Below are 13545 nucleotides of genomic sequence, written 5' to 3'. Positions count from 1 at the left end.
AAAAAAAAAAAAGAAATTCCAATCCAAAGCCAGCCTGAACAGCATAGTGAGGCCTGATTTCAAACACAAACACACACATCATCATCCTTTTCTTCTTGAGCTAATATATATTTCCTCAAAAGGTTGGAATGTGCAGAGTCCCTTATCTAAATCTAAAGAGCCTGAAGCGTAAGGGAGGAGCCTTGACAACTCTCAACTTGGATGGAGTGTTTTAGTTACAGTACAGGTGTCCCTAAAGATTCGAGAGGAACAGAACGTCCTGGAAAATACATTTCTAAGACATCTACATTTACCTACTCAGACCCGCTCCCACCTTCATTGCTTTAGAAAACGCCAGTCTCTCCCCCGGATTCCTGTCCTGGAAACTTACAGTCTTCCTTGATGGTTCTTCAGCGATCTAACTATGAACTCTTGCCTTTCCTCTATTTCTTGTCTCTTGGAGAACTCTTCTACTGCCCGTGAGCAGTCTGCTGTCTGGCCCTGCCTCTCCCTGCCTCTCCTTGCGCCTGGGCGCTGGGGCTGCTTTCCCATCCTCCAGGGGCATAGGTCCTCCCCAGCACTCCTCCGTGCCCTCCTCTCCTTTGCTGCTGCTCATGTCCTGTGTGGTTCAGGGTCACATGTGAAGAGACACAGGAGAGACCCAGCTCGAAGCCTCTGCACAGAAACCTTGCCAAGAGGGCTTCCTGACAGGCAGGAGAAGGCTGGAAATGCAGCACTTTCGGGTACAGAATGGTGTGTGTGTGTGTGTGTGTGTGTGTGTGTGTGTGTACGCATGTGCACATGTGACAGGGCACATACATCCAAAGGCAGCCTTGCTGACACTTAAGGGCCTGCAAAAGAGGCATCCTCTGTGATAGAACTAATAATATAGGAGTTATAAGTGCTGTTTGGGGGGCACAGGTATAGCTCAGCAGCACAGAGCTTGTCTGGAAAGCGTGAGATCATGAGTTCAATTCTTGGTGCAGAAAAAGAAAGTGCTATTTTGACTCTGGTTTGAGGCCCTGGCTGGAGGCTCATCAGACCCTCTTGGGCAACCTATGAACTCCACACCCCTCCCATTACTGCTATAACTGACCCTTCACACTCCACGCCACTGTACCTCAGTCCTGATCACCCCAGGACTGTGTATGGGACAACCAGAGACAACCACCGTGCTGTGTGTTGAGCTCGCTGGAACCATCCAGCCTCCCCTCCTAAGCCCGCCTGCCCCACCTCAGCCCTTTCTTCTCTGCTCTCCATCTGCCTTGTGGCAGACCCTGGTTGGTCCCCTGAGTGGCCCAGCATGTGCTGTGCTGTCCCCAGGGAACTGCAAGTGGAATGCAACTGTCAGACTCTCTAGCTTCTATCTCTTTATCCGTGTATCTGGCTTCACAGCACCCCATTTTCAGTAACATAGTCAAAACAAGGCCAGCAGGGAAACTTGGACTAATCACTGACACAGAGAGCATTAGAGCCAGGTCAGAATGGCAGAAAGCAAATGGGGGCTGAGACCTCCCAACACTCTCCACGGCCTCCCGTACGGTCCCTGGAGACCAGAAAACCACTTAGCCATCTGGCAGTGGGGCCATGTGGATGTTTGGAATGGTTCTTCTTTCCAGAGACAAAGCTAGACAGATGCTAGCCCCGTGTTGCTTCTCTCCTGAGGCATGCCCTATGCGGATAGGCTAAGTTTTACCTGTAAATTCTCAGGTTTGACTATTGCACAGAACTAGATTTTATTGGATATTATTGTTGTACTATGGATTGAACTCAGGGTCTAATGCTTGCTAGGCAAGGGCTCTGCCACTGAGTTACATCACAGCCCCTTTTCAACTTTATTTTGAGTAGGGTCTCACTAAGTTGCCAGGCTGACCTCAAACTTGTGATCATCCTGCTTTAACTTCTCAACTCAGTGGGATTACAGTTTGGCACCACCATACCTGGCCAGAATTGGGTATTTTAATTACTGAAATCAATGGGATTAAAATGTTTGGAGATCTGGAAGGATGGACTAGAATACTAATAGGACCAACTCTGGGGTTCACTCAGAGATGGGAAGGAATTTGTTCCACACAGCAGGATTGATGGATGGGCAGGGACAGGCCAGAAGAGGGAAAGGAGAAAGTTGCTTTTTACTGCTATCTTTTTCAGCAAAACTGTTACACATGTGGAATCTCTCCATCCTGGGCCCCCTCCGCTTGTCCTTGGTGCTGGAAACACTGCCCAAAATGAAGTCAGCCTCGTAGACAATGGGGCTCTCACAGCCCTATCAGTTGGCTGGCTTGGAGGTCTTTCTCGCAAGCAGGACTGCCACCATCCGCGCCTCTTCTGTGGCCCCACCTCCTTCCTGCTCTTCTGAAGGACCATTCCGTTTGCTGTTGGGTAATACACTTCCTGCATTCTAGCCTTAGCGCCTATGATTTTTCCTGCATGTCTTCATTTCCTAGATTGCCTCCCAGGTGACCACCGGACATACATTGGGCCAAAGTACTTTCTCAGTGTTTTTAAAATTGAAAATAAGAGGAAGTCTTCCACTTTCATCCACAAAGCATACATTGTCATGGGAAATGTCTTCTTATTATGAACACTGGAAAGAACAACAAAAAAATTAAGACGCAGCTGTTTTCCAACATCAGATAAAAAGTAGTACACAATGTGATGGTAAGAGGAAAAAATGAGGTGCGTCTTAAGTGTGTCCCGGCTTCCTGTCCCAGAACAATGTCTGGGCTTTGCTGCAGGGACACAGAACCCAAGCGGGACCTGGCAGTTGCGCAGAAGGCAGGGGATGGAGGCCTGAGTTCAGGGAGGCTGAGTGACTAGGACTGTGGAGCTGAGAGAAGAAAGCGTGAGAGAGCGGAGGACAGGATTGGGGGTGTCAACAGATGGGGCCTAGAGGACATCCCAGGTCACTGAGGAGCAGGGGGTTCCTTCTCCCCTTCTCTATCTGGTACTTGGGTCGATGCAGGGCATTTGCGCTGAGCTACATCCCCCATCCTTTTTATTTTTTATTTAGAGACAGGGTTTCCCTAAGTCAATAAGTCGCTCTGGCTGGGCTTGAACTTGGAATCCTTCTGCTTCAGACTCCCAGAGTGCTGGGACTGTAGGTATGTGCCATCATGCCCAGCTCTCGTTTCCTCTCTTTTTGCTTCCTGACCATGAAATGAGTGGCTTTGCTCTATAATTGGCTCTGCTGTGATATACTGTCCTCGTACAGGCTCAAAGGCAATGGGGATAATCAACCTGTTGGCCAAACTAATCCTTTTTTCTTTATAAGTTACTTACCTCATGTGTTTGCTACCATAGTGGAAAGCTGACCAACACAGTACAAATACAAAATGGTATGTCAACTTTGGAAAAATAGACTGGCAGTTTCTTTTAAAATTAAATGTATTCATACATGATTTAGAAATTCTACCCTTTAGACATTCACCCAAGAGAAATGAAGACACGTATCCATACAAACTTATTCATAACAGCTTCTAAACTGCAAATGATCTAAACATTCATGAACTGTTGAATGGATAAACATGTTGTGGTATGTCTATACAATGGAATACCACACAGCAACAAAAGGAAATAAACTACAGATACTTGTGACAAAGTGAGTGAATCTCAAGAGCATTATTCTTTATATAAAAGCCCACAAGCAACACACTCATATTACATAATTCCACTTACATAACATTGTAGGAAAGACAAAATCTTAGTAATCAAAAGGACATCAGGATTCTCAGATGCCATGGATGGAGAAAGGGCTGACCACAAAGGACAAGAGGGAACTTTTTGGGTGATGGCAGATAGTTCAATTAGCATTGTGAGGGCAACCAGCCCATCTGTGCACTAAATTAAATTCCAGATAGACTGTGAACTAAGGGGTAGAAACTTAAAGCCATTAAAGCAGGAAACAGGAGGGAATATTTTAATTTTTAATTTTAAAAACTACATTAGGACATTCTATGTCTTAACTGTGATGATAGTAATTCCTAGCCATATACATCTTTTCAGAACTCACCAAACTTTAGACTTAAAATGGTGAATTTTTTAAAATGTAAATTATAGCTCAGTAAAACTCAGTAAGAATACTTTCGGAAGGCAGCTATGCTAACCGCTATACCACTAACGCTGTAAGAATACTTTTGAAGCACATTTCTAAAGCGTGTTATGTGGAACTCTGTAGTTATAGATAACCACACTTTTGTATTTTTCTTGCTGATATACTTGTAAATTTTTATATGTTGAAAAATAAGGCTTTCCTATACTAAAACTATGTTATTTATTTATGTATTTATATTTTAGGGAAGGGCCTACAGGGAAGGGTCTCACGACTAGATCAGACTGTAGTGATCTGCCTGTTTACAGCCTCCCAAGAGCTGGGATTACAGGTGCGCATCACCACACCCAATCTCAGTTGCCCTCTCAGCGTACCCTGGGGGCGGGACTGGCACAGCAGGCCCGGGGATCCAACCTCCGACCCCTGCCCCTGCTTGCAGGCGCTTTAATCCACTGAGCTATGTGGCCGGCCCCAAGTTTCTGAAAATTTAAAATTTAAAACATCCTCTTATGTTTCCTGGCATTATGATTTTAATGTTATACCTTTTAGTTCAGTCTCTCTGGGATTTCTTTTAGTGTGCAGGTGAGCTGGGTGTCCTAACGAGGCAAATTGAACATCTCTCTTACTTTGAAAGGCTGTCTCTGTTCTATCCAGTACTCTGTTCCTTATTATATCAGAATCTATTTCTGGACTTTGTCCTATTCTGTACATCCAGCCCTGAGTTATTATCTAGCAGTTTTATTACTGCAGGCTTTAAAGAGATACTCTTATTTATTAGGACTGGTCCCTTCACTGCAGCATTTTTCTGGTCATTCGTGTCACTTGGACTTTCATACAATTTTGTGTCTCATATTTCGTTTCAAAAATTGATTGTGGTTTTAATTGAAATGACATTAAATTAATCATAGCCTAGTTGAATAAGAATTGCCATTGTTTGGATATTCATCTTTCTATTCAAAAGGAAGATATTTATTTTGATTGCCTCAAATTTTCTTTGATAGTATTTAAATACTTCTCTTCAAGTAGACTAGACTCATTGCTTTTCTGTATTTTGATTTTCAGTGCTGGGGTTTGAAATCCAGGGTCTCATGCAAGCTAGGCACGCTTCATTATACTCAGCTCTATCTGCAGCCCTAATTTTGCATATAACTATGCTGCCATTTTAATCAAGGCATTGCACTCTATTTTGTAGATATATAATAATTTAACCAGTATGCTATCACTGGACCCTCAGATGATTTCCAATTTGTCTAATGGGCTTGTGTTTTGCATTGTTTTTTTTTTTTAATTTTGGGGGTTTTTTTTGTTTTTTTAATTTTTATTTATTTATTTATTCATTGTGGGGGGACAGCTCAGCCCACCAGGGGGCGGGGCTGGCTGGCATGTGGTCCTGGGGGATTGAACCGCGGTCCCTGTGCTTTGCCAAGCTTGTTCCAAGTAGGTGCTTTAGACCACTGAGCCATTTCTCCAGCCCTGTGTTTTGCATTGTTAAGCACTGAACCCAGGGCTCTTGTGTATTGGGTAAGCATTCTGCCACTGAACTGCACCTCAATCCTTTCTCTAATTTTTACTCATTAAAAAATAATCCAGCCATGAACACATTTGTAACTACATTTTGTAATATATGTATGATGATTTTGTTAGGATAAATTCCTAGAAATTTAATTTTTAGAGGCATGCATATTTTTAGGGGTTTTGATGCATAATGCTAAATTATATTCCAATTTTGAAAAATTATAAGGGTTACATACAGTATAGTTATGTCTCATTACATGATGAATAATTTCACTCAGTTCTATATCCTCAGGGGAGAAAGCAGGGGAGAGAGAGAAGGAAATGGCATACGATGTAGCACTTCATCTGCCCTTTCTCCTCATGGCTTAGCAAGGAAGAGCCCAGCCCTGAGGGTGGTGGAGACGCAGCTCTGTGGCTTCTTCCATGGGCCTTCATTCCTGTGGGACTTACTGTGCGATCCTGCCACCCCGTGTGTGATTCTAGAGTTCTCACTTCTGTATGTTTTTGTATAATATGATTTAATCATTTCCAAAGCTTCAATTGGAAAGGAACAAAAATATAAAATGTTCTAACCCACGCCTGAGGAAGACTTTGTTGTCTGAGGCCATCATGGGCATATCAACAATTTTTACTGTAAACAAATTCTTGCATTGACACATGGATATTAATATGGAGATTCAACATACAATCCCATCAGACCTAGAGGTGATTTCCCATGTAGATAAAGCGAAATTTTAGAGTATCAAACTGGTGCTGGCAGGACTCTAGCAATACGGTCACACTGTCACCAGATGGGACCCGAGGAGGTTCCCTCAAAGAGATGGGGACCTCACCTTACATTCCCACAAAAAGTAGTTTCATCAACTTTCATCACAGAAAAACATTTCGGGATGCATGGGTGAGAGGCATAGGCAAATCACTAAGCAGAATCAAAGAAGCACATCCTTTGAAAGGAGTGTGTGCATTATGGTTTGAGGTTGTGGGTATTCTCAAGATAGGTCTAGGATTCTTTTTATTTTTCAGAACTGGGTGTTGAACTCAGGCCCTTGTGTTTGCCAGGCAAGTGCTTACTCTACTGAGCTATCTCCCCGGCCCCTAGGATTCTTAGTATCTGTCAGGTCACCTGTTAGGGTGTGAGCTTAGGATGCAAACCATATGCATGTGTTTGAAGCTTACAGGTACACTGCGCAGCTAATCGTGCTCTGTCCATGAGAGTGGAGGGCTATGGAATGAGGGAATTCACAGTGCAGAGAATCACTGTATCCTTAAGACTTTTAGGAATTGAGAGGTAAGGTCTAGACAGGAAAAACAGGTCTAAGGATGAAAAAAATCACTGTAGCCTGGGGTAATTTTGACCAGGTCTGGAAGCCGCAGTTTCCTTAAAAGTACAATTCTAAAATCGTATTATTCTGCTTTCCTCTACCTATCTTTCTTTTGTCCTAACCCAACATGAATACTTGTGCATACAAAATGAGCAAAAGTAGAAGTTTTTAATTTTATTTTAATTGGTATATGTTTGCAATATATGATTGCCTTCGTCATGGGGAGACGGCACACGTACAGAACACATCTTAATTCTCTTTTTCCATCCTTCCTCCCTCACTCCTCCACCTCTTCGGCCCCTTCCCTTTTGCAGAAGATCTACATTCCTGCTTTTAGTATCTCTTACTTTGTAAGGTAAAATGTTTTAAGTAAAATCTATACCAGGCTCTTACCCTTAATCATACTTCTCATTGTGTTGAATGTTCTCACAATGGCTGAAGGCATTCTAGGGTGCTGGCTACACTGAAATTGCATTGTGTCTGTACTTAGTTGGGATTTGGTGGGGTGTATTTATGGTGTGGTAGTGGTTCCCATGTCTATTTAAGCTATAGCTACTTCCAGAGAAGGAACTTCTAAAAATACTTCTATTGCCCAGCGGGCCCAGCTTCATAACACAAAGCTTCAGGGCTAAAGATCATATAATATGATTGTGTCCTGGGCCGTCGTGATAGCTAAGTGGTCTAAGCACCTGCCTAAGCCAGTGTAAGGACCTGGGTTTGAGCCTCAGTACCGAAAGCTGTGCTGTCCCTGCCTCAGGTGCACCAAGCTGGCCCCCGAGACTGGGCATGGTGGTACACACTTGTAATCCCAGCACTTGGGCAGGCTGAAACAGGAGGAACTGCGTAGTGAGAACCTATACTAAATGCATAAAAATAATTAAATAAATAAGATTGTGTCTCTTGGCTTTGGTCTTGGAGCTCTGAGGAAAGTGGAAGAGAAATAAAGGATGAAATGCGCAGAAACAAAGAATTTAGTGTAAGACTATTCTTCCCAGTATCAGATGGGGACAATTCCAGGTGGGAGATTCCCTATTCATCAGTGCCTCATCTAAACAGGCCTCCTCTTTGAGGAACAGCCATGTAATGGCACACTGCGCCAGGAATATGGCTCAGTGACATAATTACTTGCCTGGCAAGCATAAGGACGCAAGTTCGATCCCCAGGACCACAAAAGAAAAAAAAAAAAGATGCTACAATAATGGCACAATAAACGCACTATAGGCCTGGGATACAGCTCAGCAACACAGCACCTACTTGGCAAGCACAAGGTCCTGAGTTTGATTCCCTGCACCACCCCCAAAAATATCACTATAGCTAGTTTTTACTTCTTTTGAAAATTACCAGATCCCTGGGTTTGTAAAGTACCAACTTGTAGCAATATTTCAAAGAGCAAGTAAATCAACATGCACAGTTGTGTTTTATGAATTTCAAGTCTGATGAGAAACAGATTTCAATCTTCTATGCTAGGATAGCGCTCTGCCTCACGTGACTATTGTCTCCATAACTGAATGACAAGGCAAAAATTTTGTCACTTGTGGAGAGGCTGAAAGCCCATGTACAGAGAAAATAACATAAAGGAGTATCTGGCGGTTGATACAGATATCATGGTAATTTTTTTTTCTGGCTTTAATGATATTTTTTAGCTTTTTCCTCCCCAAGTTTTTTAAAATAAAATTGTGATTTTCTTTCTCATTCCAGAAGATATTTGCATTCATAATTCACTTTGAAGTTACAGCCCTAGATGTAAAAAATTCCAGTTTCATCAGGTTACTTTTAATCTAGGTTATGTCATCAGTATATCTGTTAGCGTGTCTTCAGTGTAAGAATGCAGCCAGCCAAACAGCAGCCCACTTTCTAGCACAAAGCTGAGTCCAGGGGCTGGGGGTCCAGCTCAGTGCACAAGGCCTCGGCTTCAACCCCCAGCCCCACCAACACAATTAAACAGGAAGTCCTGCTGAGGGTTGAAAGGGTAACAGCTCAGTGGGATCACAGTGTGGGGCCATCTTCCCAGGAACACAGTGATGATGGCTAGGGGTGGCCCAGCAGTGTCAGGCAGTGTGTCCAGATGTACCGACCTTCGTCCCAACAAGGATGCCCCCCTAGTCTCAGGCCACAGCCCCTGCCGACCACTGCTCGGACCACTTCCTTCAAATACCCTCACAGTCTCTGCCAATTCTCACGTCCAAGTTCTGAGACATTGTTAGGAAAAATAGGAAACCAAAGGAGGTGGGTGGGTAGGATAGGAGGAAGGAGAGGAAAATAAATGGTGTAGATGAACACAAAGAAGGAGAAGGACAGAGAGAAGGGGAAGAGGATGGAGGAAGAAGGAGTGGGAAGAAGGTATAATGAAGGGGAATGGTGCCGCAAGCGGGCCTGAGAAAGTCAAGCCTCAAACAGTGGTCCCAGGTGTTTGGTGGGTGTCTAGCCACGCTTAGAAAATTCACACCAAGGCTCTGAAGGCTGGGACAATCTCAGGTTTGGGGGAGAGAAAGGAGGAACAAGGGCCAGCCAGATAGCTCAGGGAGATTCAGGGACACAGGGCGTGCTAAGATGTGATTGAGACTGGGCGTGGTGGTGTGCACCTAGAATCCCAGCACTTGGGAGGCTGAAAACAGGAGGATCACTATGAGTCTGATCTGTGTAGTGGGACCGTGTAGACCCTGTACTAAATACATTAAAAAAAAACTTAAAAAAAAAAAAAGGAGGGACAAACTTAGCCTTGAGTCCTGGTCCTAGCGAGAGTCTCTGAAGTTCACCTGGCCTCCCTGACCCCTGTGTCACCTTTCTACTGTCCCGATGGAGCACCTAAAGAGCTCCATCACCTCCTACTGTGAGTACCCTCAGAGCCAGCTCAAGTCACCTTTGTCCCCATTTCCACTAGGACCTCTCTGGACCTAGCTGAGCCCCAGAGACAGCATCATCTTAAGCCCCATCTTCCACAAAGCCAAAGCTTCATTCCATGCTGAGTAAGTGAGGCTGCCCACAGCTGCAAAACAGCTGCTGATAGATCAGACTCCTGAATGTAGGAGGGCAGGTTCCTCTCGGCTCTTTGGACCTGCGTAAGCAAGCACTCTGGGCCTCTGCTAGGGTGCGTGGGGGGGGTAGGAATATCCCAGAGGAGTGACATATAGTGAGCTATACCTCCCCAGACACACTGAGGATTCTGTCCACGTGGTATTGATGAGCTCCTGCTGAAATGATGGAGCAGAACAGAGGTCCAAGGGGCCGGGGAGATGGCTCAGTGGAATAAGCGCTTCCCTGACAAGTGCAAGGGCCTGAGTTCAATCCCCAGTTCCACGAAAAAAAAAAAAAAAAAAAGAACAGAGGTCCACGTGAAATTCTCAGGGGTTGATGCACATAGGACCACTGGCCTCATGCACATCCTTATCAGGAAAATGTCAGTGTGAACTGCGAAATGGTCACAATTCCCTTCAGAGTCAGAATGAGGTAACCCATGGCCGGTAGTCCCTGCCTCAGAACCCCCAGGAATTTAGGGATAGACAGCACTGGCTGGCTTCTAGACTCATGAGAAAGACTCAGCATAACAAGGCAAGGTTCAAGGAGTCAGCCTGGGATTGCTGACACTTCTCTGGCTGCACCTGGTTGGTCCAGAGGTGGGTATCTGACTCAAAAGTCAATCAGAGCCCTTATCTGGGATTTTCAACCTGGAACCAGGGGAATATAAGAACCCTGTTCCAGTAAAAAGTACATAGCTCAGAAGCTGTTGCTCTTATTTTTCTCTTTGTGTGGAAGAGAGCATCAGGATTAGGAAGAAGGTAAGCTGGCATACATAAACAAGAGAAGGGAAGCAAGAAATAAGCAGCACTGTGTCGAGCTCTGGGTCCAGCTCCATTGCTGGCCTTCCCGTGCTGCCTAAGTCTCCCTACCACACACCTCCTTGGAGCCTTGGTGCGGGCTGGCCCAGCTGTCTGCTCCCTATCATCCATGTATCACAGCGAATGAATGTCCCAAGTTGCCCAAATCCCTCCAGCCACAGGCCCAGCCAACATGGGCCCAGGTGGGTCAGTGCCACACTAGGATGAAAAGCCATACAGTCAGCTTGGGCTGCAAAAGGTAGAGGGACAAGGTGGGCAAGACCTTGCAAGACAAACAGAGAGTTAAAACTCAGAGAGGTAAAACCCAAGATTGAGCCCATAAGGAGCTGCGAGAGCCCAAGAACAGGAATCAGAGCCAGGGGTCCTGAGATGGGTTAGCCATGGAGAAAAGCCGGTCCCTGGCCTCTCCTCAGGCGGTGTGGGGCTTCTGCACCTCCTTCTCCTCTGGTAGGAGGCTGTGGTCTACTGGTTTAGCAATTTAGGAGGAGAGGCCATGAGCTCAGGAGCATGAAGGGAAGCAGATATCTAGGTCAGGACTTTACTAGCTTGTGGTGAATTCCTTGACCCTGATAAACCTAATTTTCTTCATCTATAAAATGGGGATAGTGACACATACCTTCTGATGCCGTGAAGACTAAGTGTGAAGCAACACTCCCACTACCGCAAACTCTGCCCATTCTTTGACTCATCTTGTGTCGATGTGGAGCCTGCATCCCACTCTGTTGACATGGGGCGAGGATGTGACTGATTCAATCAATCTTTTAAAAAAAGTGATCCATTCTTATTCTTGGAAGAGTAAGTCACTGGGCTCATAGAAGAAGGGGCAGTGTGGAACTGATACCATACCACTCCTCATATTCTACGTGGTCTGTATATAATGTATCAAACACGGGAGAGATATGACCTTAAATTTAACTTTTTTTTTTTTTTTTTTTTTTTTGCCGGCTCAGCCCACGCTGAGGGCAGGGCTCACATAGCATGTGGTGCCAGGGATTGAACCACGGTCCCCTATGTCTGCCTAAGCTTGCCCAAGCAGGTGCTTTAGACTGCTGAGCTATCTTGCCAGCCCCTATAGTTTCTGTGTCAGCAGACTAGGCTCTAGGGTGAGGACATCTTGACATTATTATCTTTTATTTGTTTATATTTATTTTTTAACCAGGAATCAAACTCAGGTTCTCAATTCTTTTCCAGACAGGTGCTACATCACTGAGCTAAATCCCTGGCTTAACTTTTTTTTTAAACTTGGAGGTCAATAAAACTTAAATTGCATACCTGGGGCCAGGCATCATGGTGCACACAGGGGTTAAACTCAGGCCCTTGTGCTTGCCAGGGATGCGCTTATTCCACCAAACCATCTTCCCGGCCCAAATGTTTAAAATTAAAAAACACTAAAATTAATCAAGAGATTACACTAATCAACACTGTACATATTTTATAAATATACATACTATACAGTAAGAACAAGAATGCGAAATGCTAAATTTTAATCCTTTACCTGTGGGCAGGAAATGGAGGCAGATGGAATCAGATAAAAGCACATAGGACATGTGACAGTCTGGTTTACTAACTTGCTTGTCTTGGGAGCTGTCCAGGGGATTAGTGAAGCTCACCTCAGGGTGTGTCTGGGTGGGTGGTGGAGGTGCAACCTTCGGCAATGTATTTGGTCCCAGTTCCTTCCTGGTGGCGCTGTTTACCTGCCCTCCTTCCCAGCTGCCATGAAGGGAGCAGCTTCGCTCCGTCACTCTGTTCTGCTGCAATGGTTCTGCTTCGGAGCAAGTGCTCATGGACTGACTTCTCCGAAGTTCTGAGCCAAGTAAACCATTTCCTCCTTTAATGTGTGTGTCAGGAAGTTGGTCCCAGCAATGGGAAGGCTGGCTAATACAGGATCTACTAGCCAGAGATGCAAAACTACTGGAAGATTGTCAGAGCCCCAGTCTATCCATTGATCTCTATATTTCTTTGTTACAAGATTTGACCTGACACAAGTACGGCAGTTGGCTGAACAGTTTCTGGAATGTTACTGTCTTCCTTGATGCTGGAGCTTGAAGTCCTCAGAGTGTGCAGGTAGGAAGGGGAAGAACTGGAACAAGGTGGAACCCACAAGCATGAAGTAAAACCCCCAAGGATGGGTGGGAAGCTGTGTCGATCACACACCACCTCTGACTTTAACCATAGGAGCCCCACAGAAAAAGCTGGTGCCTCCTGTCATAGAGTTAGACACACAGCTAGCTCAATAGTCAGAACAACTGAAGGCCAAAGCAGGCCAGGTGGAGCAGCTGCAGGCCTGGATGCTTCCCCACCAACAACCTGAGCAGAGAAGCAAGCACATGCAATAAAAGCACCTTCCTGCCCTTCCATGTGTCACATTAATATGGCTCCTACATCAGCTCTGTTCTCCAAATCCCAGAAAAAGCACTGTGGGCCTCCTTAGGCAGAAACAGAGAAGGGAATTCTGGGAAATGTAGTTCAGCCCAGTCAGGTTGACACATTACAAATCCACTCAATTTGCAGTTGGGTATCTTAAAGCTGGTCAGCAGGAGCATAAGTATCTGTTACGTTTTCTTCTATTTTTGTATGCTGGAAATATTTCATAATCCTCAATAAGGGATTGTGAACATGTTGGTCACACCTGTCCCTAACTTCCTGTACCACTTAGGATCACAGATGTGATGATGGGGGCAGGACTGGCCAGCAAGGAGAAGGGTGCACACCCAGGACAGTCTTCCATGTTCTTTCCTTTAGACCAAGCTCCCTTCAAAGTTACAGGTGACCTAGAAAAGGCAGGTGCTACAGTGTGCCATCACTTTTAATCAACAGTCTTACTTGTTTGTCACTTGTCACT

The sequence above is a fragment of the Octodon degus genome, unplaced genomic scaffold (genome assembly GCF_000260255.1).
Source record: "Octodon degus isolate 3935 unplaced genomic scaffold, OctDeg1.0 scaffold00162, whole genome shotgun sequence".
In the NCBI taxonomy this organism is placed as follows: Eukaryota; Metazoa; Chordata; class Mammalia; order Rodentia; family Octodontidae; genus Octodon; species Octodon degus.
This window is presented reverse-complemented; position numbering follows the sequence as displayed.